Here is an 18,408-nt window from a genome sequence, read left to right on the forward strand (position 1 = left end):
CAACTGCCATTCACGTGAGATGAAAACATGTTTTTCTTCTCACGTGAAAAGGTGGTGTTAAGATGTGAACTCTAATGCAATACATGTGAAAATATGGCTCATCAGTTAAATTTAAGCTTAACGTGTGAAAAAAGCTATTTCACATGTGAAAATGAACATTTTACGTGTTTTTTTTGTAAGGGAAATATACCACATCTTCCAGTAAAGCTGAGATCGGCTCGACTGGCCACTTCAAAATAATAAATAAGTGTGTGTGTATCTATGTATCTGTGTGAGAGTGTGTGTGGTGAGTTGTGGTTCCCAGAGCAAATGTCATTCTTATTAAACATGAGGGAAAATCCTTTTCGACTGAGGATGACAGAAATTAGTGTTAGATGAATACGACCATAATATAATATTCAATCTGACTCCATTATCATGTGAATGCTATAGGCCCATAATCATAATCGATGGGTCTAACCAAGGTAGCAAGCCTTGCATCAACACTCAAAATACTTTGTTACATGTGTCCAAGATAACCGTTAAGCAATTATTAAGATGCTAATAGACAAAGAGCTAATATTACGCGATCAATGTCCCAACATTAAATGATTAAGTTAACCTTAACTCAGAGATGCACAGTTACAGGCTAAGCATACATGATATGTGTAGTGTGAATAACATTTACCATTAGACCAGACATCAAGAAATATTACTCCGATATATGAAGACTAGAGTTGGTATCCATTTAAAAGGAAATCAGATTTATTACAGTTATGCAATAACAATACAAATATCAAATGGTACATACCAGAATAATTAAATGTGGAAATATACAAAATATCTAAATGTATGAAAGTCAACAAACACACTATAGTTTAAGGGAACACTACACCAGGAGATTGGTTTAACAATGACTCCATGAACAGTTTCAACTTTTTTTCTTCCCAGAGTGCCAAATCTCAGTATCATCTAATTAACACAACTTTGCTTGGCCAAAACAATAAACAAAATACATTAAAACGTTCTTGTCACGACAACTCTAAATGATAGAAGCGCACATCTGATCTGACTGCCGTTCAGGGAACAGAAAAACACCGTAACTCTGTAAAAAGGAAATCCAGAGACCTTACAGTACAATAGAACTTATCAAAATCCATAGCTCTTTATAAACTCCTAACACAATTCACAACGTAACATTAATTTTGTCCATTCACGTTTTCATCCTGTCTTCACACCTCCAACGGTGTTTGTGCTCCCAGGGTTCTATGGGGACGTCCCGCCCCAGAGAAATCCACGGATGTGTTTGACTCTTGTGATAGCCAACATGTGGTCAGCCCTCCGGACAATGTCATAAATCGTGATTGAGTCATCCTGCTGGGCCTCGGCACCTGAAAGTCGCTAGACTCGTCTTCATCACTGGCCTTCATAATCGTTCACATTTTCCGACTACACCATCTCTAGTTGTTTTATTCGTTGGGACCTCAGGCAAACACATTCGAACTGGACTGACCTCAGAGAAGGAGAGAGGGAGCGAGAGAGAGAGAGAGAGAGAGTGAGCGAGAGAGAGAGAGAGAGAGAGAGAGAGAGCGAGAGAGAGAAAGATAACAAGCGAGAGAACGAGAGAGAGAGATAGAAAATGGTGGGACAGAACAAAAGACAGGGACATCCAGCATGAGAAACAGTGTGAAAACAAATAAAGCATTACATGTGGGTTTTCTGCTAGCTCCTGTTCTCTGTCTCCTGGAACAGTATTTTCTCTTGCCCTCCCTCCCAGCTTTTCTCTATCCTTCCATCAGTCCTGCTGAGTGATAAAGGTAATTGTTACATAATCAAATGGGATTCGTCTTTGGAGTTCACTCTCTCTCGTGGCTGCCATCTCCCTTGCAGATAGTTACCCTGCTCTCCGTTCTAGCATAGCTAATATTATTCTCCCAAGAACGGAGCAGGAAAAAGGGCACAAAAAAAAGATATGAGAGCGAAACTCACCCTAGCCAAGTCATTCAGCTTGGGGGAGTCAGTTCCTACAAATAGAGTTCTCTCTCTCTCTCTCTCTCTCTCTCTCTCTCTCTCTCTCTCTCTCTCTCTCTCTCTCTCTCTCTCGGAGTGCATGCTGGGAGTGAGTCGTCAAGCAGGAGTGATTGTGAGAACGAATGGAATTTCTTTTCACTCTATTGGGTTTTGGTATGTACATATATATATATTGATTAGTTTAGTTGTTTTAAGGGTATATTGTTTAACTATCACTAAGCACGTATAGGGGTGGTGGGATCTTTGAGGTTGGTTTTTCGCGAGGGCACAACCAGCGGGTGGGGCTGGTTGCAATGGCCACTCGCGGAAATGTAGAGTTTGAAAAACTTAGTCGGAGGCATGGAGTAAAAATTCCTGCTGCGGCTGGGTGTTCAGTGGAAGAATGTAGCTTGGCTGTGGGTGCTATCATTGGGTATGATAGCATTAAATCAGCCTCAAGGATGAATAGCGCTGTAGTGATATTCTTAGATTCAATTGAAAAGGTGAATAAGATAGTTGAGAGGGGTGTTGTGTTGCGGGAGACACAGACGCCGGTATTTCCGCTTATGAATCCTGCGAAGAAAGTTATGCTTTCTAACGTGCCACCATTTGTTAGAGATGAAGTGTTAGAGCGAGAGTTATCTCGCCATGGTCAAATCGTATCTACAATAAAGAAGGTTCTTTTTGGATGCAAATCTCCGTTGTTGAAACATGTCGTGTCTCATAGGAGACAAGTGCATATGATTTTAAAAAAGGAAGGAGATGAACTGAATTTAGCGTTTAGTTTTAAGATTGATGGATTTGATTATGTCTTTTATGCATCTACTGAATCAATGAAATGTTTTGGATGTGGAAGAGAGGGGCATTTGGTGCGTAATTGTCCCGAGAATGAACGCGCTGAGCCTGGTAGTAGCTTTAGTGCGGGTGCAACTAACGTACCACAGCGAAGGGATGAAAATACTACAGGTGTAGGGGAAGAGAGAAGGTGGGCAGATGTGGTTGGAAAAGTAGGAGAGGAAGGCATTGTGGATACGGGGGCAATTGTGGTAGATCAGAACAAAGAGGGAGGGGAAACACTAGGTGAGATTGCGACTGCCGTCGCTGAGGTGGTGCTGGAAAATGAAATTGGAGGTCAAGAGGAGATTGAAATAACGGAAAAAGAAGCGGATGTTTTCAAAATACCGAGGAGTAAAAGGAAGAATTTAAGGGGTGGTGAAGGGTCTAATTCTAAGAGAAAGGTAGAGATGGATAAATCAGGTGAAGATGAACAGGTTGTAGAGATGGGGTTTTCTTCTGGGGAGGATAGCGAGAGTGAGTCATCTGACGCGTCACAACAATATAGTGAGATAGATGGGGTGGAAGGGAGGTATGGGATCGAGAAGATACGTCAATTTCTGAAGTTGACAAAAGGGAAGAAATATATGCAGGATTACAATGTAACTGATTTTTTCCCTGAACGTGAATTGTTTATTGAATCAGCAAAGTTTCTGATGTCAAAAATTACAGGGGGAGGTTTGAAAAGCCCTGAAATTGCTAGACTCAAGAAAGTGGTCACGAGAGTAATAAGTGATGCAAATTCTAAAGAAAATGAAAGAGTTCAGTTGCAGTTTTAACTCTGTAAAGAGATGTGGTGGCTGTATCTTCCTCTGTATTTTTTTCTTATCCATGAGCAGTTTTAAGATCTCTTCTTTAAACGTAAATGGGGCAAGAGATGTTAAAAAAAGAGCCATGGTGTATGAGTTAATGAGGGGAAAGGGAAGTGACATAATTTTTCTACAAGAAACGCATAGTAATTTGGAAAATGAAGTTATGTGGCAACAGGAGTGGGGGGGGACAGTGGTGTGTAGTCATAAAAACTCAAAAAGTGGGGGTGTGGTTATCTTGTTCTCAAAAGGGTTTTTGCCTTTGTCATATGAGGTTGAAGAGGTAGTTGAGGGGAGGTTATTAAAAGTTAGAGCAAGGTATGAAAACATCAATATGTGTCTGATAAATGTATATGCCCCAGTGGTGACAGTTGAGAGGGTATGTTTTTTAGAGACATTATCAAATACCATTGAGAAATGTAACAAAGAAGATTATTTGTTTATTGCTGGGGATTTTAACTGCACAGTTAGCGATTTAGATAGAAATCACCAAGAACCTCATATAGCCTCAAGGACGTTTTTAAAACGCCTTATTGTAACAAATGAACTGTGTGATATTTGGCGGAGTCAACATGAAGGAACAAGGCAGTACACCTGGGCGCATGTGAGAGAGAACATCATCTCTATGGCCAGGTTAGATAGGTTTTATGTTTTTGAGCATCAATCTCAGGTCTGTAAATCAAGTGTGATAACTCCAGTGGGATTTTCTGATCATTGTTTAATAACAGAGGTGGTGTTCATTAACGATGTAAAACCTAAAAGCGCATACTGGCATTTTAATATAACTTTATTGAGTGATGCTCACTTCAGGAAATGTTTCAGTATTTTTTGGGAGAGGTGGAGGGCTCAAAAGGCCAGTTTTGTATCCCTTCAACAATGGTGGGATATAGGGAAAATACAGATTCAACAATTTTGTAATCAATACACGAGGAATGTCACCAAGGATATCACCAGATCAATGAAAGCCCTAGAGATTGAAATAGTGGAACTCATGACGTTGGTTGAGACCACAGGAGATCGAGGCCATACTCAGGCCCTCAAGAGGAGAAAAGCTGCATTGGCAGATCTGCTGGGTATCAGAGCACAGGGGGCACTGGTGAGAAGTACATTTCAGGGCATATCTGAAATGGATGCCTCATCCAAATTTTTCTTTGGTTTAGAGAAAAAGAATGGACAAAGAAAAATTATTCATTGTCTCAAATCAGCTGTTGGACAAGAGCTCACTAGCCCTAGTGAAATCAGAAAGAGGGCAGTAGAGTTCTATGCTGAGCTCTACAAGTGTGAGTACAAAGAGGACAAAACAGTGACACAGCAGTTCTTTGATGGGCTCCCAAAGGTGCCTGCAGAAGCTCAGGTTGAGCTTGAGCAACCATTGTCTTTGCAGGATTTATACACTGCATTAAAAGGCATGGAAAATGGAAGGGCACCAGGCATTGATGGGCTTCCCGTTGACTTTTTTAAGTCTTTTTGGGCTATGTTGGGAGAGGATTGGTTAGAAGTAGCTAATGATAGTTTAACCGGAGGGTTACTACCAATAAGCTGCAGAAGGGCTGTCCTCACCCTACTGCCTAAAAAGGGTGACCTGAGGGAGGTGAAGAACTGGAGGCCGGTGGCTTTATTGTGTACTGATTATAAAATATTGTCAAAGGCTTTGTCCAACAGGCTGAGGGAGGTGATGGGGCAAATCATACATACGGATCAGTCCTACTGTGTTCCTGGCAGGCAGATAGGGGATAACATTTCTCTGATTCGTGATTTTTTGGACGTCTCTAGGGCTATTGGGTTGGATGCTGGTCTAATTTCAATTGATCAGGAAAAGGCATTTGACCGAGTTGAACATCAATATTTATGGCACACATTTGAGGCGTTTGGGTTCAGCTCTGGTTTTATTGCCATGATAAAGGTGATATATGGTGACATTGAAAGTGTATTGAAAGTTAACGGTGGTTTGAGTGCTCCTTTTAAAGTGTGTAGAGGTATTAGGCAGGGATGTTCTATGTCTGGGATGTTATATGCTATTGCTATAGAGCCACTACTAAATAGCATTAGAAGTCGCATTGCAGGGGTGTGCCTTTCAGAGGATATTCCTCCTATTCGTCTTTCAGCCTATGCTGATGATGTAGTTGTGTTAGTGAAAAATCAAGCGGAGGTGGATAGCTTGAGTCTAATGGTTGATCGTTTTAGGGGAATATCCTCTGCAAAGGTAAATTGGGAAAAGAGTTGTGCTTTACAGATTGGAGAATGGTCTGGAGGGATCATGGCTTTGCCAGGGGGGCTAGAATGGTGTAAGGGAGGTTTTAAGTATCTTGGAGTGTATCTAGGAGATGAGGGGACTATGGAAAAAAATTGGAGTGGGGTGGTTGAAATGGTGGAAGGGAGGATGAGGAGATGGCGTTGGTTACTATCTCGTATGTCATATAGAGGGCGCACTATTATAGTTAACAATGTGATTGCCTCTGCACTGTGGCATCGGTTGTCAGTTTTAGAACCACCATCTGGCCTTCTGGCTAAGATACAGGCAATTATTGTGGATTTCTTTTGGGATAAATATCACTGGGTTCCACAAAGTGTTTTGTATTTGTCAAAAGAGGAGGGGGGACAAGGTCTTGTACATCTTGCTAGTAGGGCTGCTGCTTTCCGGTTTCAGTTCATTCAAAGGCTGCTTTATGGACCGGAAAATGTGGTGTGGAGAGGGGTGGCAGGTCTTATATTACAGAGGGTTGGAGGATTAGGTTTAAAGAAGGCTTTATTTCTGGTTGATAGTAGCCAGATTTCTAGGGAGGGAGTACCTCCGTTTTATAGAGGCCTTCTCAGAGTGTGGAGCATAATGAAGGTGTCCAGAAGAACTTCAGCGGAGTCAGTGCATTGGCTGTTGGAGGAACCTCTGGTGTATGGGGCGAGACTGGACTGTACAACTGCAGCTGTTCCACATTTCTCCAAGATTCTGGTGAAGGGGAAAATCATCACCTTAAGACAGTTAATGACCATGGCTGGGCCCGCCTTAATGGATGGAAGAAGGGTGGCAGAACATTTGGGGATGAGGTCGGAAAGGATTGTCGGACAAATGCTGGGGAGCTGTAGGAAGGCTCTGTCAGCGGAAGAATGGGATATGCTTAGTAGCCACAAGAAGAAGGTGCAAGATGAAGACGTCTCATTTCCAAAACTAGGGATTACACCAAATATCCCAGAGTCAGAAAGAAAGGCGTTATTGCTGGATTTGAGAGGGTTGGAGGAGGTGGGTTTGGATGAGGTGAATGGGAAGGAATTGTATAGGGGGTGTGTCAAGGTGTTGAATAAAGATAAATTGAAAAATAGAAAAGATACTCCATGGAGGGTAAAATTGGGCATTGATGACAAGGTAAAGCCAGCATGGAGAGCACTGTACAAACCACCGTTACAAAGGGGTACTGGTGATATGCAATGGAGGGTTTTACATGGCATCATTGCAGTTAATGCTTTTGTATCTGTTATTAACTCAGATGTTAGAGATGGATGTCCTTTTTGTAATATAAGAGAAACCATTTTTCACTGTTTTATGGAGTGTGAGAGGATAAAACCGCTATTGGAAATGTTGGAATCTTTGTTTAAAGCTGTAGGGGAGTTTTTCAATAACACTGTTTTTATTTTGGGGTTTCAATATAGTAAACAACAGAAAAGAAAATGTCAAATGTTAAATTTTATTTTGGGACAAGCTAAGATGTCAATTTTTCTGAGTAGGAAACATAAGATAGAAACGGGATATGGGCAGGATGTAAGATGTGTTTTTAAAGGTTTAGTGAAAGCAAGAATAAAAGTAGATTTTGAGTTCTTTTCAGCTGTAAAAGATCTCCTATTATTTGAGGAGAAGTGGGCTTACGAAGGAGCACTTTGTTTTGTAGAGGAGGGGAAATTATTTTTTGCTGCTGAAATAAGTTGAATGTATATGTTATGTATTTATTTTTGTTTAGGAATTACATTTTGTTATTTCATTTCTGAAAAGGCAGTGTGTCATTATTTATGTTAACACTTGAGTAAAAAATAAAGGTTTAAAAACTCTCTCTCTCTCTCTCTCTCTCTCTCTCTCTCTCTCTCTCTCTCTCTCTCTCTCTCTCTCTCTCGTTGGTGTGGACAGGAAAAGATTCAGAGCATAGTTTATAACATACTCAAATGAAATATGATTGGCACAATCTGCCTAAAATGTTAACGGTATAAACAAAACAACAATAGAGAAAAGCAATTGTTTTAATTGACACCATGCTAATAGCACAGCAAAACTGCATGCGGCCCAAATCCAGCAGCATATGCCTTCCACTCTTAAGGCTTCATAAACCTGGAGTAGGGCCAAGTTCTGATGGGACTTAGGCATGATAAAGGCTGTTGCCTAGAGTAATGACGCTAACTGGCTAACTGCCATAGTAAAGGCTGTAGTGTAGCTAATGCAAACTGGCTAGCTGTGATACTTCAGACTTTTCTTGCCAGCATAGTGGATCAGAAAATAAAGCCAACAACTGTAATGGTCATTCTCTTTCTTGAGATATTGTTATAGGTACCATTTTCCAGCATAGAAGAAGAGACGCTAATGTTGTTAGCCGTCCATCGCTGTGTTTAGGCCTTGTAATGAGCTGAGAGTGCTCTAGTGTAGCAATGCTAATCCTCCAATCCTCCAGCCCTGTGTAGCGCTAGCAGTTTTACCAGTCTATCGACGCCCCAGCACTTCTCACTACTTCCCCCAGCTTGGAGGGAGGGATGGAGGGATGCTGACTGGGCTAAATTAGCGATTTAGCACCCCCAGACAGTCATATTTATCATAGCCTAATGCTAATGGCACTAACAGACCTGTCCAGCATGGCAGGAAAGATGTGACACAGATATAATTTGAAACTAATGAGGCTAATGACTCGCAATGCCCCCCTGCCAAACTCTTAATCATTAACTCTGTCCCTTTAAGTTTTCACCAAATATGCATGTTTTTTTTATTTTGGGTGGGGGGTTAGCTGGATTAGAGTTGGTTGGGAGCGTGAGGAAACGTGATAGAGAGGACGAAGTTATGCAGAGCACTTAGCTCGCTGATAAATCAAACACACTTGCGCACACACGCGCACGCACACACACATCTACACACATTTAGTTTGAAAAACAAAAGTAGCTTGTGATTCATTAATCTTATTAATGTGTCTTAAGTGCACTGGAAATGAACTTGTCTCTTAAATTAACAGCCTGAAAAAGTGACATCCCCCATGTGCGAGTTTGTAGTCTGCATAACACTACAAATTTAAACTGCATTAACTATGAGTTTCAATATGTCTGTGTGGGTGAGCTTTTCTGAGGGGGAGAGGCATAGTGACAGAAACAGAGCAAGCGAGAGATAGGGAGAACTACAGAGAGAGAGAGAGAGACAAAGAGAGGAAGATGAAGAGAGGGGGAGACAGAGAGAGAACTAGAGGGTGAGAGAGAATGCAAGAGTGAAGGAGATAGCTAACGAGAGAGAGAGAGAGAGAGAGAGAGAGAGAGAGAGAGAGAGAGAGGGAAATCATCCAGTTGCTGATCAAATAATTTCAGACACAAGGAGAAACCATGGCTTATCTCAACTAAAGCTGCAATATGAGCCAGGCAGCAGATCAAATTCTATTACCTTGGGAACAAGACACTGTATTTCCCCCACAGCCCAAATTAAAGCCTAGCGATGAGGCTGGAGACCTGGTTGTCTTCACTCTCTCTGTCACTCTCCATATCTCAGAGCCCAGGCTCCACCTAGAGACTGACCGACTGGTTCGTCTAGCACAGTTACTGATGCATTACTGTCTGTGCCCTATACCTCCCCTTTGGTCTTCATCTCAAACTCCGGTTAGATATACCGTTGATATCATTATGACAGCACTTGCTGTGACAGTAGTCAATCTGATAGCATGAGCAGAATGCATATCTATTATAAAGAGAAGATATTTTCTGATATTTCATTGTATTCCTTGATGCTGTAACACACATACAGTAACACACATACACCAGCTGTACAGTTATAATTGTGTTGGCATTGGTTGAAGTTGAACAATATAATGCACATGACTTTGTAATGAACAATCAACTTCGATCCGTGTTGCTCCATAGTTCATTGTAGTGAACCCCAGACTTCAGGAATGTCACGCTGTTCTAGTTGGGTGTATTTGTGTGTGTGTGTGTGTGTGTATGTGTGTGCATGCGTGCAGTATGTGTGTGTGTATATATATATACAGTACCTTGCGAAAGTATTCGGCCCCCTTAAACTTTGCGACCTTTTGCCACATTTCAGGCTTAAAACATAAAGATATAAAACTATGTTTTTGTGAAGAATCAACAACAAGTGGGACACAATCATGAAGTGGAACGACATTTATTGGATATTTCAAACTTTTTTAACAAATCAAAAACTGAAAAATTGGGCGTGCAAAATTATTCAGCCCCCTTAAGTTAATACTTTGTAGCGCCACCTTTTGCTGTGATTACAGCTGTAAGTCGCTTGGGGTATGTCTCTATCAGTTTTGCACATCGAGAGACTGACATTTTTTCCCATTCCTCCTTGCAAAACAGCTCGAGCTCAGTGAGGTTGGATGGAGAGCATTTGTGAACAGCAGTTTTCAGTTCTTTCCACAGATTCTCGATTGGATTTAGGTCTGGACTTTGACTTGGCCATTCTAACACCTGGATATGTTTATTTTTGAACCATTTCATTGTAGATTTTGCTTTATGTTTTGGATCATTGTCTTGTTGGAAGACAAATCTCCGTCCCAGTCTCAGGTCTTTTGCAGACTCCATCAGGTTTTCTTCCAGAATGGTCCTGTATTTGGCTCCATCCATCTTCCCATCAATTTTAACCATCTTCCCTGTCCCTGCTGAAGAAAAGCAGGCCCAAACCATGATGCTGCCACCACCATGTTTGACAGTGGGGATGGTGTGTTCAGCTATGTTGCTTTTACGCCAAACATAACGTTTTGCATTGTTGCCAAAAAGTTCCATTTTGGTTTCATCTGACCAGAGCACCTTCTTCCACATGTTTGGTGTGTCTCCCAGGTGGCTTGTGGCAAACTTTAAACAACACTTTTTATGGATATCTTTAAGAAATGGTTTTCTTCTTGCCACTCTTCCATAAAGGCCAGATTTGTGCAATATACGACTGATTGTTGTCCTATGGACAGAGTCTTCCACCTCAGCTGTAGATCTCTGCAGTTCATCCAGAGTGATCATGGGCCTCTTGGCTGCATCTCTGATCAGTCTTCTCCTTGTATGAGCTGAAAGTTTAGAGGGACGGCCAGGTCTTGGTAGATTTGCAGTTGTCTGATACTCCTTCCATTTCAATATTATCGCTTGCACAGTGCTCCTTGGGATGTTTAAAGCTTGGGAAATCTTTTTGTATCCAAATCCGGCTTTAAACTTCTTCACAACAGTATCTCGGACCTGCCTGGTGTGTTCCTTGTTCTTCATGATGCTCTCTGCGCTTTTAACGGACCTCTGAGACTATCACAGTGCAGGTGCATTTATACGGAGACTTGATTACACACAGGTGGATTGTATTTATCATCATTAGTCATTTAGGTCAACATTGGATCATTCAGAGATCCTCACTGAACTTCTGGAGAGAGTTTGCTGCACTGAAAGTAAAGGGGCTGAATAATTTTGCACGCCCAATTTTTCAGTTTTTGATTTGTTAAAAAAGTTTGAAATATCCAATAAATGTCGTTCCATTTCATGATTGTGTCCCACTTGTTGTTGATTCTTCACAAAAAAATACAGTTTTATATCTTTATGTTTGAAGCCTGAAATGTGGCAAAAGGTCGCAAAGTTCAAGGGGGCCGAATACTTTCGCAAGGCACTGTATGTGTGTGTGTGTGTGTGCATGCATGCAGTGTGTGTGTATTAATGTGTGTGCAACGCAGGCAGTGTGTGTATGTATGTGTGTGTGCATGTGTACAGTGTGTGTGTGTGTGTGTGTGTGTATATCTCTGGAAGAAGAATATGCAGCACTGCCTTTTGGCAGACGGCCTTATTTGAACATGTTACAATGATCTTCACCCTAAGAGTATAATCCCTGCCAACCCTCAGAGCACTGTCAGCGATGGTGCCGTGCCAAGAGGAGATGCGAGTGCTGGGCATAGTTTCATGACACCCGCTGCTCTGCCAAGGTCAAGTGTATTTAGCCGTGCTTTTTCTCCACTCAATGGGGGGGAGGGGTTATACAGTATATTCATATTCAGATTAAGAAATCCATTGACAATGCTCTCCAAGCTATTTTCCCCTGGATGCAAAGTTTAACAAGACTAATATAGGAAGAATACAAAGGACGTTTGAAAAGATGCAGAAATAGAGTCTAGGGGATCTAATATGTGGATATGTCTTAATCTGGAAAGCTTTATATGGACATGGAATATAACTCAGGAAATTTGGAGAAACATAGAAAGATAGAGAAACAAAAATGGTGAGCGAGAGAGAGGGAGTATTGAGTTTTTATTTAACCTTTATTTTATACTCATGAATTAACCGATTAAATTGGGCTGGCAGGTAGCCTAGTGGTTAGAGCGTCGGACTAGTAAACGAAAGGTTGCAAGACCGAATCCCTGAGCTGACAAGGTAAAAATCTGTCGTTCTTCCCCTGAACAAGGCATTCCCCTGTTCCTATGCAGTTATTAAAAATAACAATTTGTTCTTAACTGACTTTCCTAGTTAAATAAAGATAATAAAAATTAACAAAATAATGGCACACTGTGCCTTTTCAGAAATTAAACAACAAATGTGTCATACTTAAATTAACATAAAAAACGAATAAATACAGATAAAAAACAATTTTCATTCAACTAATTCCATCAACAAAAAATTGTTTCCCCTCCTCCACAAAACAAACAGCTCCTTCGTAAGCCCACTTCTCCTCAAACAATGGGAGATCTTTTACAGCCGAGAAGAACGAATCCCTTCAAAATATATTTTACATCCAGCCTATATCCCGTGTCTATCTTATGTTCCCTACTCAGAGAACTTGACATCTTGGCTTGTCCCAAAATAAAATGTAACAGTTGACATTTTCTTATCTGCTGCTCCCTATATTGAAACCCCACCCCAAAAAAACTGTGTTATTGAAAATCTCCCCTACAGCTGTAAACAAAGACTCTATTATTTCAAAGAGATACTTTATCCTCTCACACCCCATAAAACAATGAAAATGGTTTATCTTATATTAGAAAAAGGACATCCATCTCCAACATCTGAATTAATTACAGAAACAAAAGCATTAACTGCAATGATGCCATGCAACACCCTCCATTGCATATCACCAGTACCCTTTAGTACTGGTGGCATGTACAGTGCTCTCCATGCTGGCTTTACCTTGTCATCAACACCCTCCATTGCATATCACCAGTACCCTTTAGTACTGGTGGCATGTACAGTGCTCTCCATGCTGGCTTTACCTTGTCATCAACACCCTCCATTGCATATCACCAGTACCCTTTAGTACTGGTGGCATGTACAGTGCTCTCCATGCTGGCTTTACCTTGTCATCAACACCCTCCATTGCATATCACCAGTACCCTTTTGTAACGGTGGCTTGTGCAGTGCTCTCCATGCTGGCTTTACCTTGTCATCAAGGCCTATTTTTCAATGTATCTTTATTCAACATCTTGACACACCCCCTATTTAAATCCTTCCCATCCACTTCATCCAAACCCACCTCTTGCAACCCTCTCAAATCCAGTAATAACACCTTTCTTTCTGACTCTGAGATATTGGGTGTAATCCCTAGTCTTGGAAATGGGACGTTTTCATCTTGTCCCTTTTCCTTGTGACTGTTAAGCATAATCCACTCTTCTGCTGACAGAGCTATCCTGCAGCTTCCATGCAGTTGTCCAACAACCGTTTCCGACCTCACCCCCAAATGTTCAGCCATGGCCCAGCCATGTCCATTAACTGTTTTAGGGTGACGATTTTGCCCTTCACCAGAATCATGGAGAAATGTGGAACAGCTGCAGTTGTACAATCCAATCTTGCCCCAACTGGAGGTTCCTCCCGTAGCCAATGCACTGACTCCACTGTAGTGCTTCTGGACACCTTCATTATACTCCAAACCCTAAGAAGGCCTCTGTAAAACGGAGGTACTCCCTCCCTCGAAATCTGGCTACTATCAACCAAAAATAAAGCCTTCTTTAAACCTAATCCCCTACCTGCTGTATTACAAGACCTGCCACCCCTCTCCAAACCACATGTTTTGGTCCATAAAGCAATCTTTGAATAAAGTGGAACCGGAAAGCAGCAGCCCTACTAGCAAGATGTACAAGACCTTGTCCCCCCTCCTCTTTCGACAAATAGGAAAAAAACGGTCTGTAATGAACACGATGGGAGACAGAGAGCTGGTTTCAAGCGCAGGGCGCAGCAGGTGTTTATTGGTAAAGGACCACAGGAGGAGGCAGGTAGCTGGTCCAGGGGCAGGCAGAAGGTCATACACAGGGGGTCCAAAAAGGCAACATTACAGGCAGGGAAAGGCTTGTAACGTTGTCAAGGAGATCAGGCAATAGGTTGATAACAGGGAATCCGATAAGCTAAAGTACAGGCAGGGACTATATAAAAAGCGTCATTAGTGAGGCAGGCCAAAACTATCATACATGGAAGGATTGCATTATGGCAAAAACAGAGCTCCGACTTGAAGTGTGTCACAAAACAAAAAAAATACCTCACAATGATGGGGTGCAAAGAACTGAACTAAATAGTGTGTGATAATGACATACAGGTGTTTGAACAGGTGATCAGAATTCAGGTGATTGGGATCTGGAGCGTGAGCTGCGTTCGGGGATCTATGTGTTTGAGAGTGTGAGCTGGAAAGTGGGCTGGAAAGTGAGATGTGTTCAGGGGATCTATGTGTTTGAGAGTGTGAGTTGGAAGCAGACGTTACACTGTCGAACCCAATGATATTTATCCCCCCAAAAATCTAAAATAATTGCCTGTATCTTAGCCAGAAGGCCAGATGGTGCCTCTGAACATGACAACCGATGCCACAGTTTAGAGGCAACCACATTGTTAACAATAATAGTGTGCCCCTATATGGCATATGAGATAACAACCAACGCCATCTCCTAATCCTCGCTTCCACCATTTTTTCCATAGTCCCCTCATCCCCTAGGTACACTCCAAGATACTTAAAAGCTCCCCTACACCATTCTAGCCCCTCTGGCAAAGCCATAATCCCTCCAGACCATTTCCCAATCTGTAAAGCACAACTTTTTCGCCAATTTACCTTTGCAGAGGATATTCCCCTAAACCTATCAACCATTAGACTCAAACTATCCACCTCCGCTTCATTTTTCACTAAAATAACTACATCATCTGCATAGGCTGAGAGACGAATAGGAGGAATATCCTCTGAAAGGTACACCCCTTCAATCTGACTTCTAATGCTATTTAGTGGTGGCTCTATATGGGGCAGCAGGGAGCTCAGTGTTGGACTAGTAACTGAAAGGTTGCAAGATCGAATCCCCGAGCCTGACAAGGTAAGAGGTCGTTCTTCCCCTGGACAAGGCAGTTAACCCATTGTTCCTAGGCTATCATTGTTCTTAACTGGCTTGCTTAGTTAAAAATAAACTTAAAGGTGAAATAAATATGATGGTGGCACATAACAAACACAACTGCCTTTTCCTGATCAATTGAAACTAGACCAGCATCCAACCCAACAGCCCTAGAATCAGGGAAACATTATCCGCTATCTGCCTGCCAGGAACACAGTAGTGTATGATTTTGCCCATCTCCTCCCTCAGCCTGTTGGACAAAGCCATGGACAGGATCTTATCATCAGTGCACAATAAGGCCACCAGCCTCCAGTTCTTCACCTCCCGAGAGTCACCCTTTTTTGGTAGTAGGGTGAGGACAGCCCTTCTGGAGGTTAACCCCCCCAAACTATATTCTATCTAAATCACTGACTGTGCAGTTAAAATCCCCAGCAAGAAATAAATTATTATCAGTGTTACATTTCTCAGTGGTATTTGATAATGTCTCAACAAAACAAACCCTGCCATCTGCCACCACTGGGGCATATGCATTTATTAAACACATAGTGATGTTTTCATACCTCGCTCTAACTTTGAATAACCTCTGCTCAACTGCCTCTTCAACCTCATATGACAAAGGCAAAAACCCTTTTGAGAACAGGATAGCCACACCCCCACTTTTGAGCTTTTATGACTACACACCACTGTCCCCCCCCTCCACACTCCTGTTGCCACAACTTCATTTTCAATGTTACTACGCGTTTCCAGTAGAAAACTTGTCATTTCCCTTTCCCTTAATTAACTAACACAACACAGCTCTTTTTTTGCTCTCTCGCCACATTTACATTTAAAGAAGAACTCTTAAAACTGCTTATGGCTGGGAAAACAATATAGAGGAAGAGACAGAAAACTATTTCTGTCTCTTTACAGAGTTAAGACTGCGACTGAACTAGCAACTTCAGGGCTTGTCAAACCTCCCCCTGTTATTTTTTACATCAAAACCTTTGCTGATTCAATAAACAAATCACTTTCAGGAAAAAAATCTGTTACATTATAATCCTGCATATATTACTTCCCTTTTGTCAAATTCAGAAATTGATGTACTTTCTCAATCCCATACCTCCCTTCCACCCCATTTCCCTCACTATTTTGTTGTGATGTGTCAAATGACTCTCACTATCCTCCCCAGAAGAAAACGCCATCATCTTTACAATCGTTTCATCCCCAAATGATTTATCAATCTCTACCTTCGTCTTAGAATTAGAACCTTCATCACCCCTTAAATTCTTCCTCTTAATCCTCGGTACTTTAAACACAGCTGCTTCATTTTCCATTGTTTCATTCTCCTCTTGAACTCCACTTTCATTTTCCAGCACCGACTCAGCGATCCCAGTCGCAGACTCACCTGCTATTTCCCCTCCCTTTTTGGTCTGACCCACCACAATTGCCCCCGTAGCCACCCCACCCTCCTTTCCTAGTTTTCCAACCACATCTACCCACCTTCTCCCTTCCCCTGCAACCTTAGTATGTTCATCCCTTCATGGTGGTGCATTAGCTGTACCGTCACTATAGCTGCTACCTGGATCTGCGCACTGGTTTTCGGCACAATAACCTACCAAAATGCCTCCCCCTTCTTCCACAGCCAAAGCGTTACATTGATTCAGTAGATGCGTAGAGCACATAATCAAATCTTAAAACTGAAGGCTAAATTCAGTTTGTCAGTATTCTTCTTTAAAATCATGTGCACTTGTCTCCTCTGAGACATGACATGTTTCAGCAAAGATGTGCATCCAAAAAGCATATTCTTTTTTGTAGATACAAGTTGACCATGAGGAGATAACTCTCCCTCCGACACTTCATCTCTAACGAATGGTGGCACATTAGAAAGTATAACTTTCTTCAACAGATTCAAAAGAGGAAATACCGACGTCTGAGTATCGTGCAATACAACACCACTCTCAACTATCGTCTTCACCTTTTCAATGGAATCTAAGAATATCACTACATCGCTATTCAGCCTTGAGGCAGATTTAATGCCATCATACCCGACTATAAGGCGAACAGTTTTAGCTAGATTCTTCCACAGAACACCCTTTGGCAGCCGGAATCTTCAAACCATTCCGCTGACTAAGTTTTTCAAAACCCAACCCTCCGCGACAGGCCATTGCAAGCCCCACACGCTGGTTGCACCCTTGACAAAAACAGTCTGTATTATCACACCACCCAATTACATGCTTAGTGACAATGAGACAAATATAACCATAAAACAACTAAACTAACCAATGTATATAGTTGAAGTCGGAAGTTTACATAAACTTAGCTTGGAGTCATTGAAACTTGTTTTTCAACCACTCCACAAATTTTTTGTTAACAAACTATAGTTGGCAAGTTGGCTAGGACATCTACATTGTTCATGACACAAGTAATTTTTCCAACAATTGTTTACAGACAGATTATTCACTTATAATTCACTGTATCAGAATTCCAGTGGGTCAGAAGTTTACATACACTAAGTTGGACGTGCCTTTAAACAGCTTGGAAAATTCCAGACACCGATGTCATGGCTTTAGAAGCTTCTGACAGGCTAATTGACATCATTTGAGTCAATTTGAGGTGTACCTGTGGATGTATTTCAAGGCCTACCTTCAAACTCAGTGCCTCTTTGTTTGACATCATGGGAAAATCAAAATAAATCAGCCAAGACCTAAAAAAACAAATTGTAGACCTTCACAAGTCTGGTTCATCCTAGGGAGCAATTTCCAAACGCCTGAAGGTACCACGTTTATCTGTACAAACAATAGTACGCAAGTATAAACACCATGGGACCACGCAGCAATCATACCGCTCAGGAAGGAGGCGTGTTCTGTCTCCTAGAGATGAACGTACTTTGGTGCGAAAAGTGCATATCAATCCCAGAACAACAGCAAAGGACCTTGTGAAGATGCTGGAGGAAACAAGTACAAAGATATCTATATCCACAGTAAAATGAGTCCTATACCGACATAACCTGAAAGGCAGGGAAGAAGCCACTGCTCCAAAACTGCCATAAAAAAAAGCCAGACTAACGTTTGCAACTGCACATGGGGACAAAGATCATACTTTTTGGAGAAATGTCCTCTGGTCTGATGAAACAAAAATAGAACTGTTTGGCCATAATGACCATCGTTATGTTTGGTGGAAAAAGTGGGAGGATGCAAACTGAAGAACACCATCCCAACCGTGAAGCACGGGGGTGGCAGCAACATGTTGTGGGTGTGCTTTACTGCAGGAGGGACTGGTGCACTTGACAAAATGGATGGCAT

The 18,408-nt window shown here is 41.7% G+C and overlaps 1 long non-coding RNA gene across 1 annotated transcript in view; it reads right to left on the reverse strand.

Moving 5' to 3' along the window:
* Positions 1 to 798: 798 nt before the first annotated feature.
* Positions 799 to 18,408, reverse strand: part of LOC118938696 (uncharacterized) — a 36,238-nt gene continuing 18,628 nt past the window's right edge. The window contains exon 3 of the long non-coding RNA XR_005035928.2: positions 799 to 1,487. This is a non-coding gene — a long non-coding RNA (uncharacterized LOC118938696). The remainder of the gene's footprint in view (positions 1,488 to 18,408) is intronic.

The sequence above is a fragment of the Oncorhynchus mykiss genome, chromosome 14, assembly GCF_057628025.1.
Source record: "Oncorhynchus mykiss isolate SJ-2025 chromosome 14, ASM5762802v1, whole genome shotgun sequence".
Classification (NCBI taxonomy): Eukaryota; Metazoa; Chordata; class Actinopteri; order Salmoniformes; family Salmonidae; genus Oncorhynchus; species Oncorhynchus mykiss.